This window comes from Leguminivora glycinivorella, chromosome 12, assembly GCF_023078275.1.
Source record: "Leguminivora glycinivorella isolate SPB_JAAS2020 chromosome 12, LegGlyc_1.1, whole genome shotgun sequence".
Taxonomy (NCBI): domain Eukaryota; kingdom Metazoa; phylum Arthropoda; class Insecta; order Lepidoptera; family Tortricidae; genus Leguminivora; species Leguminivora glycinivorella.
This window is the reverse complement of record NC_062982.1, coordinates 5,992,377-6,004,751: the sequence shown is the minus strand read 5'-3', so window position 1 is coordinate 6,004,751 and position 12,375 is coordinate 5,992,377. Positions and strand designations below refer to the sequence as shown.

Below are 12,375 nucleotides of genomic sequence, written 5' to 3'. Positions count from 1 at the left end.
TCCAACCGTCTTTAATATATATTTTTAATAACGATTAATAATTATTGCATTAGATATTTTAATAGTTATTTGTTATACAAGGGGGCAAAGTTGTATTTTAACGCCGAGTGTGGAATTGAAAAACGAGCAAGTGAATGGATTCTATAGTTGAACCACGAGCGAAGCGAGTGGTTCGAGAATAGAATCCTGAACTTGCGAGTTTTTTAACACACGAGAAGTAAAATACATTTGCACCCGAGTATAACACAAAACTTTTCCCCTCACTATAGCGAGGAAACTACAACGCAAAAAATGCGTTTATCACTGCTTCCAGTAGTTTCACAGGTGGTAAATCATCTTTATTACTAAATTCACCTACTTTTATCAATTTTAAAGCAGTTAATTTTACTTTATTCAAGGTCAAATTACTTTACCCACTAGTGGATAAAATACGTTTTTACCCGCTGGTATTAAAGGACAAAACACGTGTTTCCGAGCTAGTGAGGGGAAAAATAAATTTCCGTTTTGAAAAATTATACATACATGTGAAATGTCAATGTAACATTATTTTTATTTTCCATAGACAGCTGGCAGCTTTTACATTGTACATTGTGCGATGTGTCATGATACTCATTGACAGAGTTACACCGGCGTAATTAAACGCTTATTTCAATAAGTATGACAACTCCATCTAGCGTCGAATAGAAAAATACAATTACTGCATACGTATAACTCAGAAAAAAAAATTCGCTGACATTGACAGAATTGTGTCTGTAAAATTATATTTGCTAAAAATATTTGTTTATACATACTTGTTTTTGTTATAATGAAGACTAATCTGCGAAACAGTGAACTCAACTTGTGTTGTGAATGAATTGCACACCGGCACCGGCAAAAGGTGTACACCTATCTATATTTATTATCACGTGATTACAAGAAGTCGATCAAGAAATGCGGAGACAAAGAGCACCAGCCCATTCGCCTCGTCTAGTTCCCGGATCTACATCATCACGCCTGAGGCTTGTGTCGTCTGCGGGACAACGATGTTCGAAGATACTGCCTCTGTGTCATTTTATATTTATATTTAAAACATAAATAAACGAATACAACCGTAACTTTTCATACTATCATTTTGTAGTTTGCCCAAGTAGAATTTTAATTAAGTGAATACCGAGAGACCCATGAATGAAACTTAAATTTACATGATTGGGGAAACAAGGTAGTCTTTTTGGTAGAATGTGCACGTTGGTGGCCAAAAAGCGTAAATATATTATTTAGATCCTATCTATTGACAGTTGATTAACACAAAAAAATAAGTGATTTTCAACCTTATTACTTCCGGTAAATTTTATCGTCGATCAATGAGTAGTAGGATAAAATAATGACAGATTAAGCGTCAAAATTCGACTATATATCATTTATACAACAATTCTTGTGTGACGCTGTCAAACTGGATAAAACGAGGATAAGTGATATAAAACGATATAATTTATCAGATTATATCACTTATCATTCCACTTATCCACTTAGTCTAAGGAAAAATTTGGACAAATGACATATTATCCATCGACCATGGTATGAAAGTCAATGGTTTATCAGCTGTCACGTGGATAAGTGATAAGATGTCAAATCAATCAAAATTGTATAAAATTACGATAAATTTATCATTTATCCCACGTTGACGCGTGATAAAATGGACCGTAATAGCCCGCGGTAATTTTTCGTAAACTGTAAAATCTGCATACTCGCCATAATTTGTTAGTTAGAACTGCTAAGCCGTTATTTTTAAGGGTTCCAACCGGCTCGATTCTAAAATTCCAAATTTGAATTCTGTCAATTAGAGATACGATCACTCTTATTGGTCCACTCGAATTGGCTAAAGATCGAACGACTCAGTAGGAGATAAGGAAGTCCAAATAGTTTTTTCTTTTTAATAATAGATTCACTAATTTTATTGTAACTAAATATGAATTTATGGTAGACTTAGCACCCAATATCATATATCTAACGGCCAAGAATATTAGAATAGAATAGAATAGAATATACATTTATTCGTGAACACAGACGACAAAATACACATAATAACAACAAGACAGAAAATAATGAAGTGCCACGAAATGGCCTCATCTCAGCGTGTTGCTGGTGACTTCCTTCCATATTATCTTACGTTGGTATTTTAATGATGGTATATACTCGTATGTAATATACGAAATCAAAATAGTCATGTTTGACCCATAATCTTATAATATTTTAATTCAAATTTAACAATTACAGCGGGGCAAATTTCACAATTTTTTTCCATTATTACACTATTATGTTGAGTTATACATGTATCCACTAAACACGCCTACCATATATAACCGGTGGACACTCTATTTACTTAATAATGCACACATTGTAAAACATGGAAAAAATGGACGAGTTACATTTGGCCCCCAGTCGAGATTTGCCCGCTGTACCTTACCTTTAAAATAATTTAGTTTAGTTTTTTTTCTTAGTATAAATATACTGTGCAATCATCTATGTTTAGTTATAGCGTTTATTTCGCTGGTTTTCGTTTGGATGTGTTCGTGCCTAAAAGGCAGTATTACAATTTTTACCGGCTTTTAATAAAATAACATATTTAATGCAAACTAACATCTGTCAAATAGCACTTAATATAATATACACTGTAACCATAATAGTTTTACTACAAGAAGTCTTTTATCTAAAAATATTAATGAAACCACCGTCCTGTGATCTCAAAAACTATTAAAAAATATCAACGGAGCAAAAAACAGCATAATCAGGGTTGTCACACTCCTGAATTACGATATTAGAGACGTGTTTAAGCAAAAAGTGTAACTTGTCACGTACCATAATGTCGAAATTTGCTATTACCTAAATTACCTTCTGTGAGAATAATTTGCCGGAGCATCTTTATAAATTAGCAAGCAATAATGTGATACCTTTTGCTTGAGAACGACACAATGCTAGACATTGATTCTGATTTCATTTTACCTTAACAACTCAAGGTAAAATAAGTTGCAGGAAAATGGTTCTGTTCCCCGACACAGGGAACTTGAAAAACATTAACTCATATGACCGAAAACCTGTTATTGTCAATAAGTTCAAAAAATAGAAGAATAATCAACTATTGAAATTACCTACCAATCCGCATCACAAGTATCAAACACATCACAAATTATGCAATTTTGAAAAGTACCACCCCTAACATCTATTTCAGTGTACATAAAACTTTTATTACAACACTTGCATTCTACAAAAAACAAAATGACAAGAGTCACCAAATTAGTTAAACATGACCAAAACTTTTTGACCTCTCAAATTAATGGGATAACCTATAAATTGCGCTAAAATCCGGGAGCACGGAAGCCCAAAGTAAAATGGCCGCCAGAGCATTTAATTAAAATTTATGGTGTCTTTGAACCTGCCACTTAATTTCTAACAAAATTAAAGTACTCAATAACGTTTAGTTTTTCTCAGAGTTATTTCTGTATTACCATTAAGGTTTTATGTGCGTTTTATATTCTAAGAATGAGATGATATTAGAACTGTTGAAATAGTTAGGATTTTCTTGAATCTTATTAGTGATTTGGTCTTAAAAGATTTGTTGTTACGGTTTGTTCTCAAAATGGGGGTGATTAAAAAAATAATTATGAGTTTGGTATGTCACTGATGAAGCGATGTTTCAGTCAGTTGGTAAGTAAATAAAATCTTCTGAACCATAAATAAGGTTTACAGTTTTATTGGTCACTGCCGTGGCGTAAAATACATCAATATTTTACCTACTAAATTGTGGAAACAATGACCAAACTATCTATTACTTTCACAAAATTAGGTACTATGATAGGAGTATGTCAGGAAATAAAGCATAGGTACCTACCTAAGCAGATAGGTAGATACGTAAACGCAAGATTAATATCCTATTCGAAATACACTGGTCATAATATCAAATCAGAAGAGCGTTTTCTCACAACGTCTAATCCGAACTTGTGAAAATATGATCCGTGGTCCGTAGCACTCTCAAAGTTGATCCGATTTCTTTACGTCATTCTTCGTAACTTGCCCATTATGCTGGCGGCATTTCCTCTCTGTATCGCCAGGGCGATACGTTGAGAGAAATATGCACCGCTCTGCTTTTACTTCACATAGATTTGCCGGGTCGTTTATGATATCGAGTATCATCCTCCTTGCGTTATCCCGGCATTTGCCACAGCTCATGGGAGCCTGGGATCCGCTTTGATAACTAATGCCAAGATTTGGTGTAGGCACTATTTCTTACGAAAGCAACTGCCATCTGATCTTCCGACCCGAAGGGTAACTAGACCTTATTGGTTTAATCCGGTTTTCTCACGATGTTTTCCTTCACCGACATGCGACTGGCAAATATCAAATGACATGTCGCACATAAGTTCCGAAAAACTCATTGTTGGTGCGAGCCGGGGTTCGAACCCGCGACCTCCGGAACGAAAGTCGCACACACTTAGCGCTAGGCTACCAGCGCTCTTCGATCTTTACGTATCGAGTATCATATTCTAAAACATAAACACTCGTGGTAGAGTCACAGGGAGAGCTCTAAAATGTCCACATGTCACATTTGATAGAGTTCGTAACCTTCGCCGTAAACTTTAGTGGCTTGGCAGGAACTTGTCACGTCGGGTCTACACCTACCACTCATGAGGTGACGTGATTCCAAAACTACTTCACTTTCAATCCAGAAAGATAATGAAAGTTCTTAAGACTTTTTATGGTATATTTTTAATTCTATTTGCTTATTAGTATACGTTCTTTAAGAAACACGATAAATATAACTTTTGTTCTTAATTTGGTACACATTTTAGAATCGAATGTCACTAAATTCTCTAAATAATATTACTAATTGCACTACTTAATATTACTAACGCAAATAGTTAAGATTTTCTTTCAAACTCATACACTCTTTCAAAGTTCAAAGTTTTTATTGTATATATAGAATATATGTAAGATTCAGGTCAGGTTAAGATAAGATTTCTTCACATAAAGAAGCACCTGGGTGGTAGGTGCAGACTCGACTGCGTGGACAGACAAGCTAGTTTTGACAGAGGTCAACGAACTTTACTCATTAAAGTTATCATGTAGTAAAATTTATGAAGTGGTCCTGGGCCAGCTGCCTATATTGTTAAGGTTGACGAAATATAAAGTAAGCCGATTTATAGAACAAGTTTGAACGAGTTCAGCTCATTCTATATATTTCGTCTGTTTTACTATTTTCTTCTAGAAAATGGTTTTAAATCCACCGTATATTTTAACACCGTAACCGTTTGGAGACATTTTCGCTACATACGGGGAAACCCATGTAATCGGCTACGCTTCTACGAGCGGTGTACCCGAAAGTCGGGTTCTTGGTAGCGAAAGTGTTAAATAATATTTTATTTATACAACGTGTTTCCGGTATCACTCAAAACCTCAGACACCCCAACTGATTTTTATTTTCTTAAACTCATCTAGAGTATTTACCTATCTTTTAATCTGATGGTTACTTTTTTTTAAATTGAATTTTTAGATTTCTGTACAGCTCTACTTGACTTTTAGCTCTACACTGAATAAAATAATTGCTGACTACCATCATAAACTATAAAACTATTTATTTGTGTACGTTACTGCAACGACATAAGGTTTATCAATAGACAGCTAAGATGTCATTGTAAAACACTTTAAAGCTTTGTCACAGTAAACTTCAAATTGGACAGGTAATCGCACTAAGCAAATTTAAACCCAATATTTAGAATGACAAGGTTGTAATTAGGTACGAGTTCAATTTGTTATGACTTATGATAAACATTAAGATTAAACTGACAAACAACGTCAAACTCGTAGCGGAAAAAAATAATCGCCCAAGTAACCAGCCAGTATTAATACCCCTAAATACTGAAAAAGGTAAACAACCTCTAGCAATGCGATATACACAATGTTGTATTACGAGTACAATAGAATAGGCACGTAAAAAATAACTAATCATACTAATTTAAATAAAAATATTACCCCCATCAAGATATAGCTCAATTGATTCTACTCTTGATTCTGAACAAACGGTTTTCAGGTTTTTAGTGTTAAGTGAAACACGGTGTAGCAGATGAATAATATTGAGCAATCTTTTACAAATCAACCTAGTACAAAACTAATGTACACATAGTAGGTACTTATTTATAGATACCTACATAAAAATACTAATAATAATAATGTTACTACAGTATGGATCTGTAGTATGCTACTAGAAAAACCTATGAATTGTCAATGCCGATCGGAAAATGGCTAAAAAATAATTTCGGGGCTTTACTATTTCCAGTAACTTTATTATAAACTTTGAAAAGTATTATCTCGTAAACTGTTGGGTCTACGGAAGCAATTTTAGTATCATATTGTAGCAAATATAGTCTACTTTAAAAACTTCCTGAGAAAGTTTTTTCAATTACTAGTCCTTTAGGGTTATAATCGCCAAAAACTGAGAAAGAAACGATTTTTTTGCGGTTTTTTCGATTTTTGACAAAGTTGCGTTCGGCGCTCGAGATCACAAACTTGGATTATTCATTAGGCCAATATCATAAACAAGTCTGCAAAAAATCAGACTACCGGATATGACGCATACGGCCCATACATTCAGGCGACAAAATTAATACTATTTGGAGGCTGGTAAATGCTCTTCATGACTGACAAGCTAACCTACTGATTCTTATTACTATTACCAACACGAACACTGGCCATAAAACAGTTGACACTCGCACAGACTGTCAACTGTCACATTACAGCTAACTGTACCTAGTTGAACCGTAAAATAGACCGATCAAATATACGTGACATTCTTTAGCAAAAGGCACCGTATTGTCGCTTATTGTAACGACGAAATTTTCAACTTCATAGGAATAACCCCGCTATAAGCTTAAAAAAATAAAACCGGCCAAGAACGTGTCAGGCCACGCTCAGTGTAGGGTTCCGTAGTTTTCCGTATTTTTCTCAAAAACTACTAAACCTATCAAGTTGAAAACAATTTCCCTAAAAAGTCTTTATAAAGTTCTATTTTTGTGATTTTTTTCATATTTTTTAAACATATGGTTCAAAAGTTAGAGGGGAGGGAAGACATATGGTTCAAAAGTTAGAGGGGGGCTCTAACGATTTCGCAGAAATTTGTTATGTGGGGGTTTTTGGGGGTGAAAAATCGGTCTAACTTATCCTTAGGTCCCGGAAAACGCGAATTTTCGAGTTTTCATGCGTTTTTCTTCGCGCGCCATCTCGTGTGCAGTAGTTGTACTGTTAAGACAGAATTCTTTCGGTCGATGTAAGTACTATTTATTGCACCGAAAATATTAATATTATCAAAAAACGATTTTAGTTAACCCTTATTCATTTTTAAATACCTATCCAACAATATATCACACGTTGGGGTTGGAATGAAAAAAAAAATCAGTCGCCACTTTACATGTAGGGGGGGTACCCTAACAAAACATTTTTTTCACTTTTTATTTTACCACTTAGGCGTGATTGACATACATATTGGTACCAAATTTCAGCTTTCTAGTGCTAACGGCCACTGAGATTATCCGCGGACGGACGGACGGACTGACGGACAGACAGACATGGCGAAACTATAAGGGTTCCTAGTTGACTACGGAACCCTAAAAACATTTAATGCAGTGCACGAAATAAAGCACCACAAAATTAGAAGAAATATATGGACAGTAGTAATGTTTAAACATAATTTCTATTTAATAAATCAAAGAGAAAGATATAAAGTAAATGAATTGACCGTGACGTCACTCCTCAGTATTTCATAGTAATTCCATATTAGCAAATTGTTTTGACAGTTCTTAAAAAGAAGCTGATTTGACTACCTAGTATAGGAAACTAGCCTAGTGCCGGGATTGCGCAAGGCCCAATTTTGTTCTTCTCTGTTTAAAGGCTTAAACAGCTGTTTAAGGTTGTGTGCTAGAGAATGACTTGCAGCATTAAGTGTACCTTTTGTCAGTTTATATTTTACTATGCAATAATGTTGAAATAAATAACTTATCAGGTCTTCATGATTAAGCGGCAATGAGGTAGGTAAGCAACGGATGGTACGAAGTACGGTAAGAAAGTACCATCTTATTGGTAACGCTGCATATCTTGGTATGCTATCCTGACGGTGACTTTATCTGCCAGAAGTAGGTTAGTACTAAGTAGCTACTATAAGAATATTTGTAATTGTGTTTTGTAAAACTTCCTTTATCATAAATCTTACCTTACCATAAAAAGATTTGCTTTACACACTCACATTTTATCCCCTACCATCTACCGTACATGTACTACACTACACTACCTCTATATAAGTGCGTATATGGAATTAAATGGTGTCATATAATTATAATTGTAGGTACATATTATCAAATTCTAATCTACTACATTCCTTCGGATAACAGATCAACCACATTCTATTATACGTAGTAACGGTGAAAAATAAGATGTCTAAATCTATGCCCTGTCAACGTGAGACTTGCAGTGTGTGCAACTGTGCACTGTGTGCAGAACTAATTTATTTAAATAAAAAAATAAAACTTTAGTTCAGTAACCGAGTCAAACTCCTATAGTTAACTATGTACGTTTTAGCGTCGCAACTGGGTACGTAGCCAAATGCACATGTAGACGACTCACGACAATATCGGTTTCGAAGCTATCTATCTCTATCGCTCTTATATATTGGCGCGACAGAGCCAGACAGCATTTTTGTCAGCGATGTCTGGCGTCGACAATTGCCATTCGGATACGCGACCTAAACAGATATTTCGCGCAGATTGGACAAGTTTCCGTAGTGTAGCGGTTATCACGTGTGCTTCACACGCACAAGGCCCCCGGTTCGATCCCGGGCGGAAACAGAAATCACTTTTTGTATATTTTTTTTTCAAATCTCAATTGCATTTTTTTTTATTACTTTATTGGGATTTTTGAAGTTGAAAATGAAGTACAGTCACCTGCAGTAACATCTTTCACAGGGAAGGCTACAAAAAATCTAATATATTAAGTAGATATTACGTATATTTTTAGAGCTATAAAAGTGTGTACACATATGTTTGCTGCCTTTGGAGAGTAATAATTATGTTATTTCAGGTAACTACAAAATAATAATGAATAAAAATCATTTTTATGTCAGAGTAAACGATGTTTAGCGTAATAATAAACAAAAAACACTGTGATCATCATCAATAATATTAGGTACTTAGTGACATCATTGCATTTACTTAATTTAGATTTTTTAGACTGCACGAGTACCTACTTACATTAATTAGGTATTGTTATTTTCTGTAGGTGTTGTTTTCATAGCAACATTTGTTTTAAAACTTACGTAATCACTTACGTTTCGTATTCCAATTCCTATAACACAGTGTTCAAAAAAATAAAAAATTGGAACAAACTTGAACAAAGTAATTCAAAAAAGTTGAAAACATTTCGGCGACTTAAACAACCCACATTAATTATATAACGAGTCTAAAGAACAGCACACGTGTTCCGAGCCCGCATGAACTCAAAAAAAAACTTCAATAAAAATCATTTGCATAAAGAATAGAGGAATCTTGGCGGGGCGCCCGAACAATTAAACTATTGTTCCGCTCTTTATGTTTTAAAACAAAAGGGTGTAGTGTGCACGCCGCTTTATGGCTTTAGTGACAGAATGTAATAACTGATATAACGTTTTTTAAGATACATCGTTTTTAGGGTTCCGTAGTCAACTAGGAACCCTTATAGTTTCGCCATGTCTGTCTGTCCGTCCGTCCGTCCGTCCGTCCGTCCGTCCGTCCGTCCGTCCGTCCGTCCGTCCGTCCGTCCGTCCGTCCGCGGATAATCTCAGTAACCGTTAGCACTAGAAAGCTGAAATTTGGTACCAATATGTATATCAATCACACCAACAAAGTGCAAAAATAAAAAATGGAAAAAAATGTTTTATTAGGGTACCCCCATACATGTAAAGTGGGGGCTGATATTTTTTTTCATTCCAACCCCAACGTGTTATATATTGTTGGATAGGTATTTAAAGATGAATAAGGGTTTACTAAGATCGTTTTTTGATAATATTAATATTTTTGGAAATAATCGCTCCTAAAGGAAAAAAAACTGCGTCCCCCCCCCCTCTAACTTTTGAACCATATGTTTAAAAAATATGAAAAAAATCACAAAAGTATAACTTTATAAAGACTTTCTAGGAAAATTGTTTTCAACTTGATACGTTCAGTAGTTTTTGAGAAAAATACGGAAAACTACGGAACCCTACACTGAGCGTGGCCCGACACGCTCTTGGCCGGTTTTTTGGTTAAAGGGTATGGTAATGTTGCTTGGCATGCGGGTTAAAAATTGAGAATATTAGTTAATTTTTAAGCTGATTATTAAAATTGATGTAGTTAGTTGATTAATTATTAGTTTATTAGTATGATGAAGTATGTAACTCGTCATAACGGAAGCATTTCGGTATGAATGCCGATATCAATTAATAATTACGCTTAGAAAAAAATAAATCTAATGGGTTCGAAAAGTTTCAAATAGTAGCACCTAATGGAGTAGCTGTCTAAAGCCTGACAAATATATGACTATTGTGAAGAGGGCGCAGGGCGCTGTTATTTTGATATATATATATATATATATATATATTTTTTAGTTTATTAAGATATTATATGCGATGATAGTTCAGTACCTACCTATAGTATGTATATGAAGAAAATAGTTGTAATGAATTAGCGCAATTTCTGGTCTGGCTTTAAATTATTGATGTTTCAAAATAAGTTGTCAATACTATTCAGCGCGAGAGAAGCGCTGGTGGCCTAGTGGTAAGAGCGTGCGACTTTCAATCCGGAGGTCGCGGGTTCGAACCCCGGCTCGTACCAATGAGTTTTTCGGAACTTATGTGCGAAATACCATTTGATATTTGCCAGTCGCTTTTCGGTAAAGGAAAACATCGTGAGGAAACCGGACTAATTCCAATAAGGCCTAGTTTACCCTTTGGGTTGGAAGGTCAGATGGCAGTCGCTTTCGTAAAACTAGTGCCTACGCCAAATCTTGGGATTAGTTGTCACAGCGGACCCCAGGCTCCCATGGGCCGCGGCAAATGCCGGGATAACGCACGGAGGATGATGTGACTATTCAGCGCGAGAGAAATATATATGTTAGTGACTGTAGGTACCACAGACTTTAGGTTACAGGAAAATATGTATAAGTATAGTATCATCCTCTAGAAAATAATGTTGTTTTAACTTCACTGACTCAGTTAACCCGCCGTGATTTCCCGAAAGAGTTAGTCAGAACGGACATTATAAAATTACATATTTCGGCTTAGTCGTTATCATGGTTGGTTTCCGAGTAAATAATTATGCTGGTTAGTCTTTGAATGAATCTAATTATGTGGTAAAAAAGGCTTCAAATGACTTATAATTTTCGCTAACTTTATATTTAACCATCTAATAATAATAAGGTACATAAATTTCGCAAGCGTACTATATCGGTCACACACAAGATGTTAGACATACTTATGATATGTTTTTATATTTTTTTTTATATTATCTTTTTCTTCTGTAACAATTTGATATGTTTTCTCTGAAGAAGAACGACGTATTATTAAGCTATAATATAATTTATTGAAATTAATTTCCATAGAGTAACTACGCCGGCTCTCTAACTCTACGCCTCAGCCTAGGGTTGCAAAAAACGCTCTTTTTTTCTGGCTTGAAAAACAACATAAAAAAAAACCTTGAAACAGTTTTTTTCTGGAGTAAGTATGTTTTTTTCTAAAGGACGAAATCTCAAAATTTGCAAAACAGTTAATAATTTTATGTTAACTATTAAACGAATTTAATTTAATAACTTCAATTTCTGGTTTTATAACTAACATTTACACATTCTGTAGTTAGTAGTTGTCGCTATTTGCACACCACCACCACCACCACCACCACCACCGCCTCTCCACGCTCCACGCCGCATCGGGAATTCCCCAATAAACGTTTGTATACTGAATGTTTATCGAATGAAAATGTACGTTATTGTTATTGAAACGTTACAAATCACGAAAAACTGAATCTGAAAAAAAAAATATTTAGAAAAAAACCATGGTGCTTGTTTTTTTTTTCATGTTTTTTTTTTCATAATTCTGAAAAAAACCCAGCCTCGAGAAGATTTCAGAAGATTTCGCTTGAATTGATTATTAAGCTATTAAGTTTTATGTTTAGTGTTACATTTTTTATATAATTTAAGTTAGGTACGCATGCGATAACGAATACGCCAGCGTCAAACTCGTGGTAAGGCCACAGATAAGTGTAAATCAGGCTTTATCCAGCCAATAAACGCATTCAGACAAGCGTCATGCGCATGAGCATGACAGGCCGATTCGAACACTCATATGAAGAA

General features: G+C 34.9%; 1 non-coding gene across 1 annotated transcript; it reads left to right on the top strand.

Moving 5' to 3' along the window:
- The first annotated feature begins 8,791 nt into the window (after positions 1-8,791).
- Trnav-cac lies at positions 8,792-8,864 on the top strand. The gene has a single exon. It is a non-coding gene; the product is annotated as a tRNA-Val (tRNA).
- The last annotated feature ends 3,511 nt before the right edge of the window (positions 8,865-12,375 follow it).